At 37.5% G+C, this 16,490-nt stretch overlaps 1 pseudogene; it reads right to left on the minus strand.

The window, feature by feature from the left end:
* Window positions 1-6,753: 6,753 nt before the first annotated feature.
* On the minus strand, window positions 6,754-16,284 carry LOC116889893 (annotated as a pseudogene).
* Between the last annotated feature and the right edge of the window lie 206 nt (window positions 16,285-16,490).

The raw sequence follows: 16,490 nt of genomic DNA on the forward strand, positions 1-16,490 counted from the left end.
ATCTCATGGTGATGATAAAAAACTTTAAGAAGGACATAGATAGCTCCCTTAAAGAATTAGAGGAAAACACAATCAAGCAGATGAAGAAATTGAACAAAACAATCCAGGATTTAAAAAATGGAAATAAAACAATAAAGAAATGACAAAGGACAAAAATCCCTGGAGATAAAAAAGGTAGGCAAGAGATCAGGGTCATAGATACAGTCACACAAACAGAATACAAGACATAGAACCTGAAATGGTCCCATGGCTCCCTGCACCCAAATCCTGTGAGGGAGAGAGCTGGACCCTCAGAAGTGTGGAAAATCCTGAGGACTCAGAGGAGACAACTACTTTCAGCACACATACATGACTCAAGAGGGAATCAACTAGTGTCATCTGTGCTTTCTGGGCACAGGGAATTAGGAGCAATCAAAGGCAGGACTTCAGGTTATTGCCTGCACCAAGAGCTGAAAGTCAGTCACAAGGTGTGCCTACACACCAGAGAGCAAAAGTAACACCAACTCTTCTGCTCCAAGCAACCTGTCTAGAGGCTTGAAGACACAAAAAATCCTAGAGCAGCTCTCTGTTCTGAGATCCGGCTAAAACAAAACAGGTCTACAGGAGTGCTGGCACACAGACCTATGTGAGGGTTCAAACCACTGTCAGAGACAGAAGACAAACTAATACCAGAGACAACCTGATGGCAAGAGCCAAGCACAGGAACATAAGCAACAGAAACCAAGACTGTGTGGCATCACCAGAGCCCAGTTTTCCCACCAAAGAAAATATTAGATATCTAAACACAAGATAAAAGCAAGATTTGGATTTAAAATCACATTTTATGATGATAATGGAAGATTTAAGAAGGACATAAATAACTCCCTAAAAGAAATACAGGAATACACAAATAAACAAGAAGAAGCCCTTAAAGAGGAAACCTGAAAATCCCTTTAAGAGTTAAAGGAAAACAAAACCAAACAGGTGAAGAAATTGAAAAAAAACCAGAATTTAAAAATAGAAATAGAAACAAAAGAGAAGGCACAAAGCAAGACAATCATGGAGATAGAAAACCTAGGGAAGAGATCAGGAGTCAGAGACACAAACATCACCAACAGAATATAAGAGATACAAGAGAGAATCTCAGGGGCAGAAGACACTATAGAAAACATTGAGAGAACCATCAAAGATAATATAAAATCCAAAAAGTTCCTAGCCCAAAACATCCAGGAAGTCCAGGACACAGTGAGAGAACAAATCTAAGCATAAAAGGTTTAGAAGAGAGTGAAGACTCCAAAACTAAAGGGCCAGTAAATATTTTCAACAAAATTGAAGAAGAAAACTTCACTAACCTAAAGGAAGTGATGCCCATAAACATACAAGAAGCCTACAGAACTACAAATAGATTGGACCAGTAAAGAAATACCACCCATCACATAATAGACAAAACACCAAATGCACAAAACAAAGAAAGAATATTAAAAGCAGTAAGAAAAAAAGTCAGGTAACATGTAAAGGCAGACTGGTAAGAATTATACCAGACTTCTCAACAGAGGCTATGAAAGCCAGAAGATTCTGTGCAGATGTTGTACAGACCCTAAGAGAACACAAATGCCAGCCCAGGTTACTATATTCAGCAAAATTCTCAGTTAACATAGATGGAGAAACGAAGATACTCCATGAGAAACCAAATTTACACAATATCTTTCTACAAATCCAGCCCTACAAAGGATAATAGGTGGAAAACTCCAACACAAGGACGGAAAATACACCCTAGAAAAAGCAAGAAATTAATTTCCTTGCAATGGAAGCAAAAGAAGAGAAACACACAAGCATAATTCCACCTCTAACAACAAAAATAACCGGAAGCAACAATCACTATTACTTGATATATCTTAACATCAATGGACTGAATTCCCCAATAAAAAGACACATACTAACAAACTGGATATATAAAGAGGATCCAGCATTTTGCTGCATAATGGAAATACAACTCAGTGAGAAAGACAGACACTACCTCAGAGTAAAAGGATGGAAAACAAATTTTGAAGCAAATGGTCCCATGAAACAAGCTGGGTAGCCATTCTAACATCAAATAAAATTGATTTCAAGCAAAATTTATCAAAAAAGATGAGGAAGGACATTTCATAATCATCAAAGAAAAAATCCACCAAGATGAACTCTCAATCCTAAATATCTATGGTCCAAATGCAAGGGCATATACGTTCATAAAAGAAACCTTACTAAAGCTCAAATCACACATTGCACTTCACACAATAATAGTAGGAGATTTCAACACCCCACTCTCATCAATGGACAGGTCATGGAAACAGAAATCAAACAGAGACATAGAGAAACTAACAGAAGTTATGAGCCAAATGGACATAACAGATATTTATAGGGCATTTCATCCTAAATAAAAGAATATACTTTCTTCTCAGCATCTCATGGTACCTTCTCCAAAACTGACCATAAAATCAAACACAAAACAAGCCTCAACAGATACAAGAAGATAGAAATAATCCCATGCATCCTATCAGAATTCCACGGGGTATGACTGGACTTAAACAACAACCAAAACATCAGAAAGCCCACATATATATGGAAGTTGAACAACTATCTACTCAATGATAACTTGGTCAAGGAAGAAATAAAGGAAGAAATTAAAGAATTTTTAGAATGTAATGAATATGAGGGCACAACATACCCAAACTTATTGGACACATGAAAGCAGTGCTAAGAGGAAAACTCATAGTTCAGAGTGTCTCAAAATAAAACAAAGAGAGCATATATTAGCAGTTTGACAGCACACCTAACATCTCTACAACAACATGAGGCAAATAAACCCAAGAGTCATACAAGGGAGTAAATAATCAAACTCGGGGCTTAAATCAACCAAGAAGAAACGAAAAGGACTATACACAGAATAAACAAAACCAGGAGCTTGTTCTTTGAGAAAATCAACAAAATAGATAAACTGTTAGCCAGACTAAAAAGAGGGCACAGAGAGTGTATCCAAATTAACAAAATCAGAAATTAAAAGGGAGACATATCAACAGAATCTGAGGAAATTCAAAAAAATCATCAGATCCTACTACAAAAGCCTGTATTCAACAAAACTGGAAAATCTGGAGGAAATGGTCAATTTTCTAGACAAATATGAGGTGCCAATGTTAAATCAGGATCAGATAAATAATCTAAAAACCCCATATCTGCCAAAGAAATAGAAGCAGGTATTAAAAGTTTCCCACCCAAAAGAGGCCAGGACCAGATGTGTTTAGTGTAGAATTCTGTCAGACCTTCATAGAAGACCTCATACCAATACTATTCCACAAAATAGAAACAGAAGGAGCACTACCCAATTCCTTCTATGAAGCCACAATTATGCTTATACCTAAATCAAACAAAGACCCAACAGAGAAAAAGAACTTCAGACCAATTTACCTAATATATATTGATGCAAAAGATTCTCAACAAACAGAATCCAAGAACATATCAAAATGATCATCCAACATGATCAAGTAGGCTTCATACTAGGGATGCAGAGATAGTTCAATATATAGAAATCCATCAACATGATCCACTATATAAAACAAACTCAAAGAAAAAAACCATATGATCATTTCATTAGATGCTGAAAAAACATTTGACAAAATTCAACACTTTTTCATGATAAAAGTCCTGTAAAGATCAGGAATTGAAGCTCCATGCCTAAACATAGTAAAAGTGATACACCGAAAACAAGTAGCCAACATTAAACTAAATGAAGAGAAAATTGAAGCAATCCAACCAAAATCAGGGACTAGACCAGGCTGCCCACTCTCTCCCCTCCTATTCAATATAATACTTGAAGTCCTAGCCAGAGCAATCAGACAAAAAAATGACATCAAAGGGGTACAAAATAGAAAAGAGGAAGTCAAAAATCCACAATTAGAAGAAGATATGATAATAAATTCTACCAGTGAACTCATAAACCTAACAAACAACGTCAGCAAAGTGGCTGGATATAAAATTAACTCAAACAAATCAGTAGCCTTCCTCTACTCAGATGATAAACAGGATGAAAAAGTAATTAGAGAAACAGCAAATAAGCCACAAATAATATACCTTAGTGTGACTCTAATCAAGAAATTGAAAGAACTGTATGAACTGAACTTAAAGTCTGTGAAGGCAGAAATTAAAGATTTCAGAAGGTGGAAAGATCTCCCATCTACAGATTCAACGCAATCCCCATCAAAATTCCAACTCAATTCTTCATAGAGTCAGAAAGAACAATTTGCTAATTCATTTGGAATAGCAAAAAAACTAGGACAGTGAAAGCTATCCTCAACAATAAAAGAACTTCCGGGAGAATCACCATCCCTGACCTCAAGCAATATTACAGAGCAATACTGATAAAAACTGTATGGTACTGGTCCAGAGACAGGCAGGTAGATCAGTGAAATGGAATTGAAGACCCAGAAATGAAACCACACACCTATGGTCACTTAATCTTGGACAAAGGAGCTAAAATCATCCGGTGGACAAAAGATAGCATTTTCAACAAATGGTGCTGTTCAACTGGATGTCAGCATGTAGAAGAATGCAAATCAATCCATACTAATCGTACTGTACAAAGCTTAAGGCCAAGTGGATCAAGAATATCCACATAAAACCAGATACACTCAAATTAATAGAAGATAAAGTGGGAAAGACACTCAAAAACATGGGCACTGGGGACATTTTCCTTAACAGAACACAAATCTCTTATGCTCTAAGATCAAGAATCAACAAATGGGATCTCATATATTAGCAAGGTTCTGTAAAGCAAAAGACATTGTCATTAGGACAAAATGGCAACCAACACATTGGGAAAAGATCTTTACCAGTCCTACATCTGAAAGAGGGCTAATATCCAATATATACAAAGAACTAAAAAACTTAGAATTCAGAGAATCAAATAACCTTTTCAAAATTGGTGTACAGAACTAAACAAAGAATCCTCAACTTAAGAATACCTAATGGCTGAGAAGCACCTAAAGAAATGTTGAACATCCTTAGTCATCAGGGAAATGCAAATTAAAACAACCCAGAGGTTCCACATCATGCTAGTCAGAATGGCTAAGATTAAAAACTCAGATGACAATACATGCTGGGAAGGATGTAGAGAAAAAGGAAGACTCTTCCATTTCTGGTGGGATTGAAAGCTGTTACAACCACTCTGGAAATAAGTCTGGAGTTTCCTCAGAAAATTGAACATAGTACTACCTGAGAACTCAGCTATACCACTCTTTGGCATGTACCCAAAAGATGTTCCAACATACAACAAAGGCACAAGCTCCACTGTATTCATAACAGCCTTATGTATAATATCCAGAAGCTGGAAAGAAACCAGATATAACCCAACAGAAGAATCCATACAGAAAATATAGTACATTTACAGAGTAGAATATTACTCAGCTATTAAAATTAATAGTTCCATGAAATTCACAGGCAAATGGATGGAACTAGAAAATATCATCATGAGTGAAGTAACCAATACACAAAAGAACACACATGGAATATACTCACTGATGAGTGGATATTAGCCCAAAAGCACAAAATACCCACTATACAACTTAGAAACTATATATAGCTTAAGAAGACCAAAGTGTACATACATCAATCCACAAGATGGGGTAACAAAACAATCATAGGAGGTAGAATGTGGGAGGCAGGGAAAGGGAAAATGGGGGAGCAGGATCAGGTATTGGAAGGGACTAGAGAGAAGTACAGAGGGCAAAAAAATCTTAGAAAAATAAGGATGCTGAGATATGGGGACCTGGGGGTAGGCACTAGGATGTCCCCAATCCCAGGGAAGTCAATACTTCCAGGACCCAATGTCCATTATTTTAGCCAAAATATGCAAGAAAGGGGAGCTGCAACTTGCAGAGAAGGCCTCCAGTAGATAGGCGCGACCCCCAGTGGAGAGATGGGAATATGCACCCATCTCAAATTGTTAGTCCTGAAATGTTTCTGTCCAAAGGAAAAACAGGGGGAAAAAGGGAACAGAGACTAAATTAAAAACCAGCCAGAGACCACCCCACGTAGGGTTCCATTTCATCTGTATTAGCAACCCCACACACTCTTGCTGATGCCAAGATGTGCTTGCTGACAGGAACCTGGTATGGCTTTTCTCTAAGAGGTTCTACCAGCACCTGATTAATACAGATGCAGATACTCACAACTGACCATTGGACTCAGCCCAGGGACCCCAGTGGCAGCGCTAAGGGTATGACTGAAAAGATCAAGGGAATCGTAAACCTGTATGAAGGATATCAACTAACCAGACCACCCAGAGCTCCTAAAGATTAAACCACCAACCAAAGAGTATACATGGAGGGATTTGTGTAAATACATATATAGAACAGGATGGCCTTATTTCACATCAGTTAGAGGAGAGGTCCTTGGTCCTGTGGAGGATTGATGCCCCAGTGTAGGGAGATGTGGGAGTTGTGGGCAGCTGTGGGTAAGTGATTAGATGAGCACCCTTATAGAGGCAAAGGGGAAGGGAGACAGAAGGAATGGGATGAAATGTTTGTAGAGGGGTCACGAGGAAGTGGGATATCATATGAAATGTCAATGAGTAAAATGATTAATAAAAATAATTAAAGCAAATATAATTAAAGAATACGATTAACTTGTATGCATACCAATAACCTGTTAAATAATTTGAGGTTTGTAATAAAACATAGTTTTCTTCAAGATATGCAATAACTTCACACATGATTTAAAATTTAAGAAATATTCATTGATTCAACTGTGTGTTTTGTCTCGGAACTTTTGAGTTGAGTTTCTGTCTGGTCTTAACAAAATAATGTAGCATTTCGGGATAAAGATACACCCTAGCAGGCCCATACTGGAGGCCAGAATAGAAAACACTTCAACTGCTACCATGACTTTTCCCTTGGAGCTTTTCACCCAGGAAGGAAGGTGATCCAGACACTGCAGAACACCAGCATGCTGAATGTCAGGAACTTGGCTTCATTGAATGTGTCAGGTAGATTCCTGGCCAAGAAAGCCACAGTGAAGCTCACTAGGGCCAGAGATCCTAGGTATCCAAGAACACAATAGAATGCCGTAACTGAGCCTTTGCTGCATGTGATGGTGATGCAACCATGTTCAGAGTGTGTATCGATGTCAACAAAGGGAGGTGATGTCCATACCCATATTCCATAGAGAATTATTTGGACAACTGTACAGATGGGAATGATGTATTTAGGTATCCTTGATACCAACAATCCCCTCATTCTTCTGCCTGGAACAGTGATCCTGAAGGCCAGAACCACAGTAAGAGTTTTGGCCAAGACTGTGGACACGGACACAGTGAACAGAATTCCAAATGTAGTCTGCTGTAGGATCCATGTCGTAGTATTTGGATTTCCAACAAAGAGCAAGGAGCAGAGAAAGCAAAATATAAGGGCCGTTAGCAGAATGTAGCTGAGAGTACGGTTATTAGCCTTCACAATGGGAGTTTCTCTGTGCTTCAGAAAGACCCCAAGGACAAGAGCTGTAAGTACAGAGAAACACAGGGCCAGGCAGACAAGAGCCATCCCCAAAGGATCTTCATAAGCCAGAAATGTCACAGCTTTTGGCAGGCAGTGGGTTTGCTCTGTGTTGGCATACCAATCTTCTGGACACTTCACACACTCCTCTGAGTCTATTGGCAAAAACAAAGAATCACCAGCATAGCTCTACATTTGTCTCTTATTCATAGGATATCTCAGCCAAAGATTTTGAAGAACCTTAGCACAATTTTCCTTCTTTGTTGCTATAAATAACCATAGCTCTAAAGCAGCATTTTATATTTTACAGTATCTTTTATATATGTGGTAAAAGAAAATCTTTGGTGTTTATGTTACAAATAAAAATTTTTATTTACCTTGCATATTTATGAGATTTTTTTATTATCTTGAGAGTAAGAAAAATTATATTGTGTCTTAGTAATTTGGTACTGTATAAGAACATAGCTAATACTTGGTCACTTGTAGTTGTCTCAATTTTACATATAGTGTTCATGAGAATGTGCCAGTTGGGTTCTCAGAGAAAGTTGGATTTATGTTAGCTAAATTGTCTGAATTAGTAACCTATGGGTCTGTTTACATATGGTCATAGGGGCATAGGAATCTCTCCCCCCAAAGTTTTATTTATCAGGGGTAATGATTCTATTGTTCAAAGTTGAGATATTGTGAAATTATTGCCTTACAAAGAGATACTTCACATTTCCACCACTTTGGGTTTCTGTTTACACATATTCATTTTAGGGAGGCATGGCATTTACATATCCTTCAGTTCTACAATTATGAAAGTTGATCTGTATTAACATACAAAGGAAAGAAGAACTTCATGGAAAAACAACATAAAAGAAATAATTTTCTAAATTCTACCAAATTGAGATGACACATAGTAAGAGAAATGGGAATAATTTTTCCCACCTAGGAGTTATATATTCCACTTTGATATGTGTTGTGTTGTTACTTTTATTGTAATTCACACAAGTTACATTAAATTGAAGAATTATATATTTCCAATATTGATGTTTTCCACTGAGAAATATATTTTTTCACTTAGTCTCTCATTTTTCTCAACAATATTGATTAAAATCATAAACATATCCATTGCATTTATGTTTAGGCATATCATAATTTAACATCTTATACATATCAGAATTTCTATTTTACAACTCATATATAAGTAAATAAAAATATGAAAAAATTCTATCCTATAATTTTATATGTAGTCAACAGTGAGTTGATAATTAATTAATATTACCTGTATATTTATGGGATAGTATCATAATCATAAAAAATATATGACATCTTTCATATACTATATTATTCTTGGCTCTTATTCTTCTGGCATTATACACTAATTCACAAAAACTCATTAATATTGATCATCTTTACCTCAATGCCAACCAACCAGACCTTCCAGGGGCTAAACTACTACTGAAAGAATATACATGGACTGACCCAGGGCTCCAACAGCATATATAGCAGAGAATAGCCTTGTTGGGACACCAGTGGAAGGGGAAGGCCTAAGTCCTGCCAAGGTTGGACGCCCAATGCAGGGGAATAAAGGGGGGTAGTAAGGGAGATGGATGGGGGAAATACCTGCAAAGGGGAGGGATATGGGATGGGGGCTTATGGACAGGAAACTGGGAAAGGGAATAGAATTTGAAATGTAGGTAAAAAAAAATATATCGGGTTGTTGACCTCATGGAGAGCTGAAACCAAGAACCGAGGAGTGACTTCAGACCCAAGACCAGAGGTAAGACCAACTTTTCTGCTCCAAGTGACCTGTCTGGTGGACTTAGGACACACAAAAACAAAATCGCTCTGGGACTAGACACTTCCAGTTTCTAGCTGACCCCAAACCTCGCTGATCCCGGCCCACAGCTCCCTGCTCCAAAGACCCGTGGGAGGGAGAGCTAATTGCCCAGACATGTGGGCAATCCTTAGACTGCAGGACAGGAGAGACCGCCACTTCTGCCCACCTTTACCCCCATCCCTGGCCAGAGAGGAAACTGTATAGGGTCTCTGGGAACAGGAAGATAGGGGCAGTGAAGCTGCAGGGGCCCTGCAGTACAGACTGTGCCCAGATCTGAACGGACCTGGTGAAACAGTTCCCTGCAACCAAATCCCATGTGAGGGAGAGTTAGATCTTCCGAGGGACAGACACACCTGGGAAACCAGAGGAGACTAATCTCTGCCCACATTTCTGACTCTAGAGGAAAACACCTAGTGCCAGCAGGGCCCCCTGTGCACAAGGACCCAGAAGTAGCAGTAGGCCTTTCTGCTTGCTGCCCTCACAGAGAGCTTAAACCTAGCCCTGAGAAGCAAATTCAGATCCGAGACCAGAGGTAAGACCAAATTTTCTACTCCAAGTGACCTGCCAGGTAGACACAGGACACATGCTCACAGGAACAGTTGAAAGCCAGTGGACAGGAATGACTACACATGTGAAAGCAGAAAACTCTGTTCCCATAACTGGCTGAAAGAAACAAGGAAAACAGGTCTACAGCACTCCTGACACACAGGCCTATAGGACGGTCAAGCCAAAGCCAGAAATAGCAGAACAAGGTAACAAAAGAGACAATGTGATAACAAGAGGCAAGTGCAGGATAGATAAACCCTTAGCCAGACTAACCAGAGGACACATAGAGTGAGTCCAAATTAACAAAATCAGAAATGAAATGGGAGACATAACTACAGAATCAGAGGAAATTCAAAAAATCATCAGATCTTACTACAAAAGTCTATATTCAACAAAACTTGAAAACCTGAAGGAAATGTACAATTTCCTATGCAGATACCAGGTACCAAAGTTAAATCAAAAACAGATAAACCATCTAAACAACTCCATAACACCTATAGAAATAGAAGCAGTCATTAAAAGTCTCCCAACCGAAAAGAGCCCAGGTCCAGATGGGTTCAGTGCAGAATTCTATCAGACCTTCATAGAAGACCTCACACCAATACTACCCAAACTATTTCACAAAATTGAAACAGAGAATTACCAAATTCCTTCTATGAAGCCACAATTATTCTTATACCTAAACCACACAAAGACCCAATAAAGAAAGAGAACTTCAGACCAATTTCCCTTATGAATATCGACGCAAAAATACTCAATAAAATTCTGGCAAACCGAATCCAAGAGCACATCAAAACAATCATCCACCATGATCAAGTAGGCTTCATCCCAGGTATACAGAGATGGTTTAATATATGGAAAACCATTGACGTAATCCACTATATAAACAAACTGAAAGATAAAAACCACATGATCATTTCATTAGATGCTGAGAAAGCATTTGACAAAATTCAACACCTCTTCATAGGAAAAGTCCTAGAAAGAACAGGAATTCAAGGCCTATACCGAAACATAGCAAAAGCCATATACAGCAAACCAGTAGCTAACATTAAACTAAATGGAGAGAAACTTGAAGCAATCCCACTAAAATCAGGGACTAGACAAAGCTGCCCATTCTCTCCCGACTTATTCACTATACTTCTCAAAATCCTAGCCAGAGCAATCAGACAACAAAGGCGAACAAAGGGATACAGATGGGGAAGAAAGAAGTCAAAATATCACAATTTGCAGATGATATGATAGTATACTTAAGTGATGCCAAAAGATCCACCAGAGAACTACTAAACCTAATAAACACCTTCAGCAAAGTAGCTGAGTATAAAATTAATTCAAATAAATCAGTAGCCTTCCACTACACAAAAGAGAAACAAGCTGAGGAAGAAATTAGGGAAATGACATCCTTCATAATAGTCCCAAAAAATAGAAAATACATTGGGGTGACTTTACCAAGCAAGTAAAATATCTGTATTATAAAAATTTTAAGCCTCTGAGGAAAGAAATTAAAGAAGATCTCAGAAGATGGAAAGATCTCCCATGCTCATGGATTGGCAGGATTAATATAGTAAAAATGCCCATTTGACCAAAAGCAATCTACAGATTCACTGCAATCACCATCAAAATTCCAATCCAATTCTTCATAGGGTTAGAACAATTTGCAAATTCATCTGGAATAACAAAAAGTCAAGGATAGCTAAAACTATCCTCAACAATTAAAGAACTTCTGGGGGAATCACTATCCCTGAAGTCAAGCAGTATTACAGAGCAATAGTGAAAAAAACTGTATGGTGTTGGTACAGAGACAGACAGATAGACCAGTGGAATAGAATTGAAGACCGAGAAATGAACCCACACACCTATGGTCACATGATTTTTGACAAAGGAGCCAAAACCATCAAATGGAAAAAAGATAGCATTTTCAGCAAATGGTGCTGGTTCAACTGGAGGTCAGCATGTAGAAGAATTCAGATCAAACCATTCTTATCATCCTGTACAAAGCTTAAGTACAAGTAGATTAAGGACCTCCACATCAAACGAAATACACTCAAACTAATAGAAGAAAAAGTGGGGAAGCATCTCGAACCATTTCTGGAGAAATTTTTCTGAACAAAATACCAATGGCTTATGCTCTAAGATCAAGAATTGACCAATGGGATCTCAACTGCAAGCTTCTGTAAGGCAAAGGACACTGTTGTTAGGACTAAATGGCAACCAACAGATTGGGAAAGTTCTTTACCAATCCTACAACTAATAGAGGGCTTATATCAAAAATATACAAAGAACTCAAGAAGTTAGACTGCAGAGAGACATATACCCCTATTAAAAATGGGGTTCAGAGCTAAACAAAGAATTTCCAGCTGAAGAATGTTGAATGGTTGAGAAGCACCTAAAGAAATGTTCAACATCTTTAGTCATAAGGGAAATGCAAATCAAAACAACCCTGAGATTTCACCTCACACCAGTCAGAATGGGTAATATCAAAAACTCCAGTGACTGCAAATGCTGGCAAGGATGTGGAGAAAGAGGAACACTCCTCCATTGTTGGTAGGATTGTAGATTGGTACGACCATTCTGGAAATCAGTCTGGAGGTTCCTCAGAAAATTGGACATTGAACTACCTGAGGATCCAGCTATACCTCTCTTGGGCATATACCCAAAAGATGCCCCAACATATAAAAAAGATAAGTTCTCCACTATGTTCATAGCAGCCTTATTTATAATAGCCAGAAGCTGGAAAAAACCCAGATGCCCTTCAACAGAGGAATGGATACAGCAAATGTGGTACAGCTACACAATGGAATACTACTCAGCTATCAAAAACAATGGCTTTATGAAATTGATAGAGAAATGAATGGAACTGGAAAATATCATCCTGAGTGAGGTAACCCAATCACAGAAAAACACACATGGTATGCACTCATTGATAAGTGAATATTAACCCAAATGCTTTAATTACCCTAGATGCACAGAACACATGAAACTCAAGAGGGATGACCAAGATGGGGATGCTTCACTCCTTCTTTAAAAGGGGAACAAGAATACCCTTGGGCAGGGAAAGGGATGCAAAGTTTAGAACAGTGGTTGAAGGAACTCCCATTCAGAGCCTGCCCCACATGTGGCTCATACATATACAGCCACTGAACTAGATAAGATGGATGAAACAAAGAAGTGCAGGCTGACAGGAACCGGATGTATATCTCTCCTGAGAGACACAGCCAGAATATGCAAATACAAAGGAGAATAACAGCAGCAAACCCCTGAACTGAGAATGGGACCCCTGTTGAAGGAATCAGAGAAAGGTTCGAAAGAGCTGAAGGGGCTTGAGACCCCATATGAACAACAGTGCCAACCGAACCTCTGTTCGGTTTCGCTTCCATGCACTAAACCACTACCCAAAGACTATACATGGACTGACCCTGGGCTCTAACTGCCTAGGTAGCAATGAATAAACTAGTAAGGGCACCAGTGGAAGGGAAAGCCCTTGGTCCTGCCAAGGCTGGACCCCCAGTGAACAGGATTCTTGGAGGGAGTGCAGTAATGTGGGGGAGGATGGTGAGGGGAACACCCATATAGAAGGGAGGGATTGGGTGAGGGGGATGTTGGCCTGGAAACCGGGAAAGGAATAACATTTGAAATATAAATAAGAAATACCCAATCTAATAAAGATGGGGAAAAAAGAAATATATCTAATTTTAAAAAGAAGGATCAAAGTATAAAGGGAATTTATATAAATAGTACTGAAAATACAAAAATTATTTTCTACTATATAAACCAATCTTAAAACCTTTACAGAAAAATTGATCATCTTTTTGCCACATGACATCTCTACATCTGGATTCACCTTTGACTTTAAACTACATTAATTTTTAATATATTTCTAGACATAATATTTTCTAATAGTTAATTTTTATGATACTATTAAAAATTACTTCAATCACCTAATATAATCAATATTATTAATTTAAAAATGGACCCTTTCCTGACAAGCATGTAACCACAACTATTTATGTCATCTCATAACTGATTTGCTTATATTCATGTCAGTTTTATGCCTTAATCACAAATTTTATTTCCATGTGTTACCTTCATCACTGACCTGTGAACAAGATGACAACATAAAATACAGCATATCCATTGATTTTATGCTTGACAGGATAGTTGACCTCCAAAAGAATGCATATTTCTTAAACTGAATATAGAATCTTTGAGCACCACATCATTTTCAGTAACCTATCTGGGAATTAGTATGATATGGCTATGAATGATTTGTATTTTCAGTATGATCTACATATTGGTAGAAACAATAACAAGTAATAAAATATGTGAATTTTCTGAGAAAAGTAATACTTATCATAATATTTAGGTCTCAAGCCTATTTCTCTGAAAAAATATACTCTTTCATGGGTCTAGTAATAGTCAAGAAATGTTACTGAAGCAAGAGCATGAGTGTTTTATCTAGGGGCAATACTACTTATCATATAAATTGATTAAAATAAAAGGAGATTTTATCTTTAAGGTTCCTTTCAGGGTTTTTCATATACATAATGCATGTGGAACAAGATAGTCAGTCTGAAGAATTTCCCCCCAAACCATGCAATGACCTGTGGTGTTGGAAATCTCATTGGCAGGACATCGGGAACAATCAAAACAGCAGTCTGCTTTTCCTTCCTGATGGGATTTCTTGAAACCAGGATGGCAAGGCATACTGCACACAGAAGTGGAAAACTGAGAAAAATGTGTATAAATAACAGAAATCACTTTCTTCTTCCATATCTAGTATTTTTCAAAATATTGACATATAAATGAACTTATTTTCAGTACACTTTAAATAAAATGCAATGTTACCAATGTATAAACATGGATTCTACTACATGATAGCATGAATATGTAAATTAATTCAAGAAAATATATAATCCTCAAAAATGAAAAAGGAAATAATTACAGCCAAAAGTGCAGCTTAGAACTTTGACAAAAATTAAAATTTGAGACAACCTACCTGTCTACTTCCCGTGGCCCACTCTATCATGTCTTCAGATAAGAACAGTTGTTGATCATGTGCAAAATAAGGAGAAAACTGTCCTACTTTCACCTTTAGTGCATAACCTTGTGGAAAATTCAAAACGTCGAGAATGTCATACATTGCATCTAAATTTCTTCCTTGATTAATATTCACTGGGTCTCCTATAGGATTAATAAATCTTATATTCTTCAGAAAGTCATTTACCTAAAAATGCATAACCTTATTATTAAATATACTAACACTTTAAGGAAAAATATTCTGTAGAGGACATTTTTTTACTCTTTAATCTCTCATTCAAAATACTTTAATGCAAAGTAATTAACAAACATGTTAAAATAACATTGTGTGTGTGTGTGTGTGTGTATGTTTCATTTATGTGTATTGAGTCACTCACTTAACATAAATCTTATGGTCTTTTGGCTTTGCTCATTAGTCATTAAAATATATTTTTTTAACAAAGGATTTTTTTTCCTTTCCAATACTGGGATTCATCCTTGCCCAGTTTGTAACTAAGATGTTGGTATCCAATTTAGGTCCTAATTAATGTGGAGTATTTTAATTTTAAATGTCAACTTGCAACAACCTAGAGTCATATTTACCTGCATGCATCTAGGTATTAGCCCTTCCCAACTTTCCCATACTTTTATGTCTACTTCTTGGAGATGCATATTGTGAAAGGCATGGGCCACAGCATAAACAGCATTATATATGTTGTAACGCTCATCATTCATGGCCATGTCAAAACTGTGCCATGGTAATAATTCCAATATAGTATTAGATAAGCAATGATTCAGTGTTTTGCATTCAGATACAGATACTGAACAGTTAAAATAGATCCATCCCAATCTCACCAGAGAAACAGCTTCTGGGTAAGCAGAAAAGTTTGTTTTCTGAATAAAATGCTTAAAAGTAGAAATCTCCCGATAATGGTGGGACAAAGACAAAGTCCCATGGAAAGAGTCAATGGTGAAGTCTCTTGACCTTGAGATGACATCCCATTGTGAGGTAGTGATCCACAATCTCCATATGCCTAATATTTCCCATCTTCTAAAGCTCACTTCTAGAGTAGAGTTCACATTACCATAAATGATGACAACTTTTGCTGATGATGTCATTATTTGAAAATAATAAGTCTCAGCCCTTTCTATGTATAACTGCATGTTTGCTGGGATCATATTCACAAAAGCTAAACAAATTTCATTTATCTTCATTTCTTCTTTCATATCTGAGAGAAACTGAACACCCTAGTCATCATCTAAGATAACCAGTCCCACCCATTTCCAGATGAAATGAATCATCAAGGAAACCATGGCAAGAACGAGGCTTGTGTCCTTTGGGGCGATCTGATATAGATGAGGAAACAGATCATGGTCACTCAGACTATCATGAAATGGTCCATACGTAACCTAAATAAAACAGAACACCAGAAGTAACATGAGAAATAATGCTGGCAAGAAGTTAACTTTAAGATCTGAAATTTAAAGGACTCATTTGCAAATAGGAGAAAGGACTATTTGTTTACCACATTGAAATAATGTTTTCCTTCCTGTAAGTTGGAAAACTACTGACATTTCTCCATAGTCTATAAAATTCTTATTTC

Source organism: Rattus rattus, chromosome 1, assembly GCF_011064425.1.
Source record: "Rattus rattus isolate New Zealand chromosome 1, Rrattus_CSIRO_v1, whole genome shotgun sequence".
Taxonomy (NCBI): domain Eukaryota; kingdom Metazoa; phylum Chordata; class Mammalia; order Rodentia; family Muridae; genus Rattus; species Rattus rattus.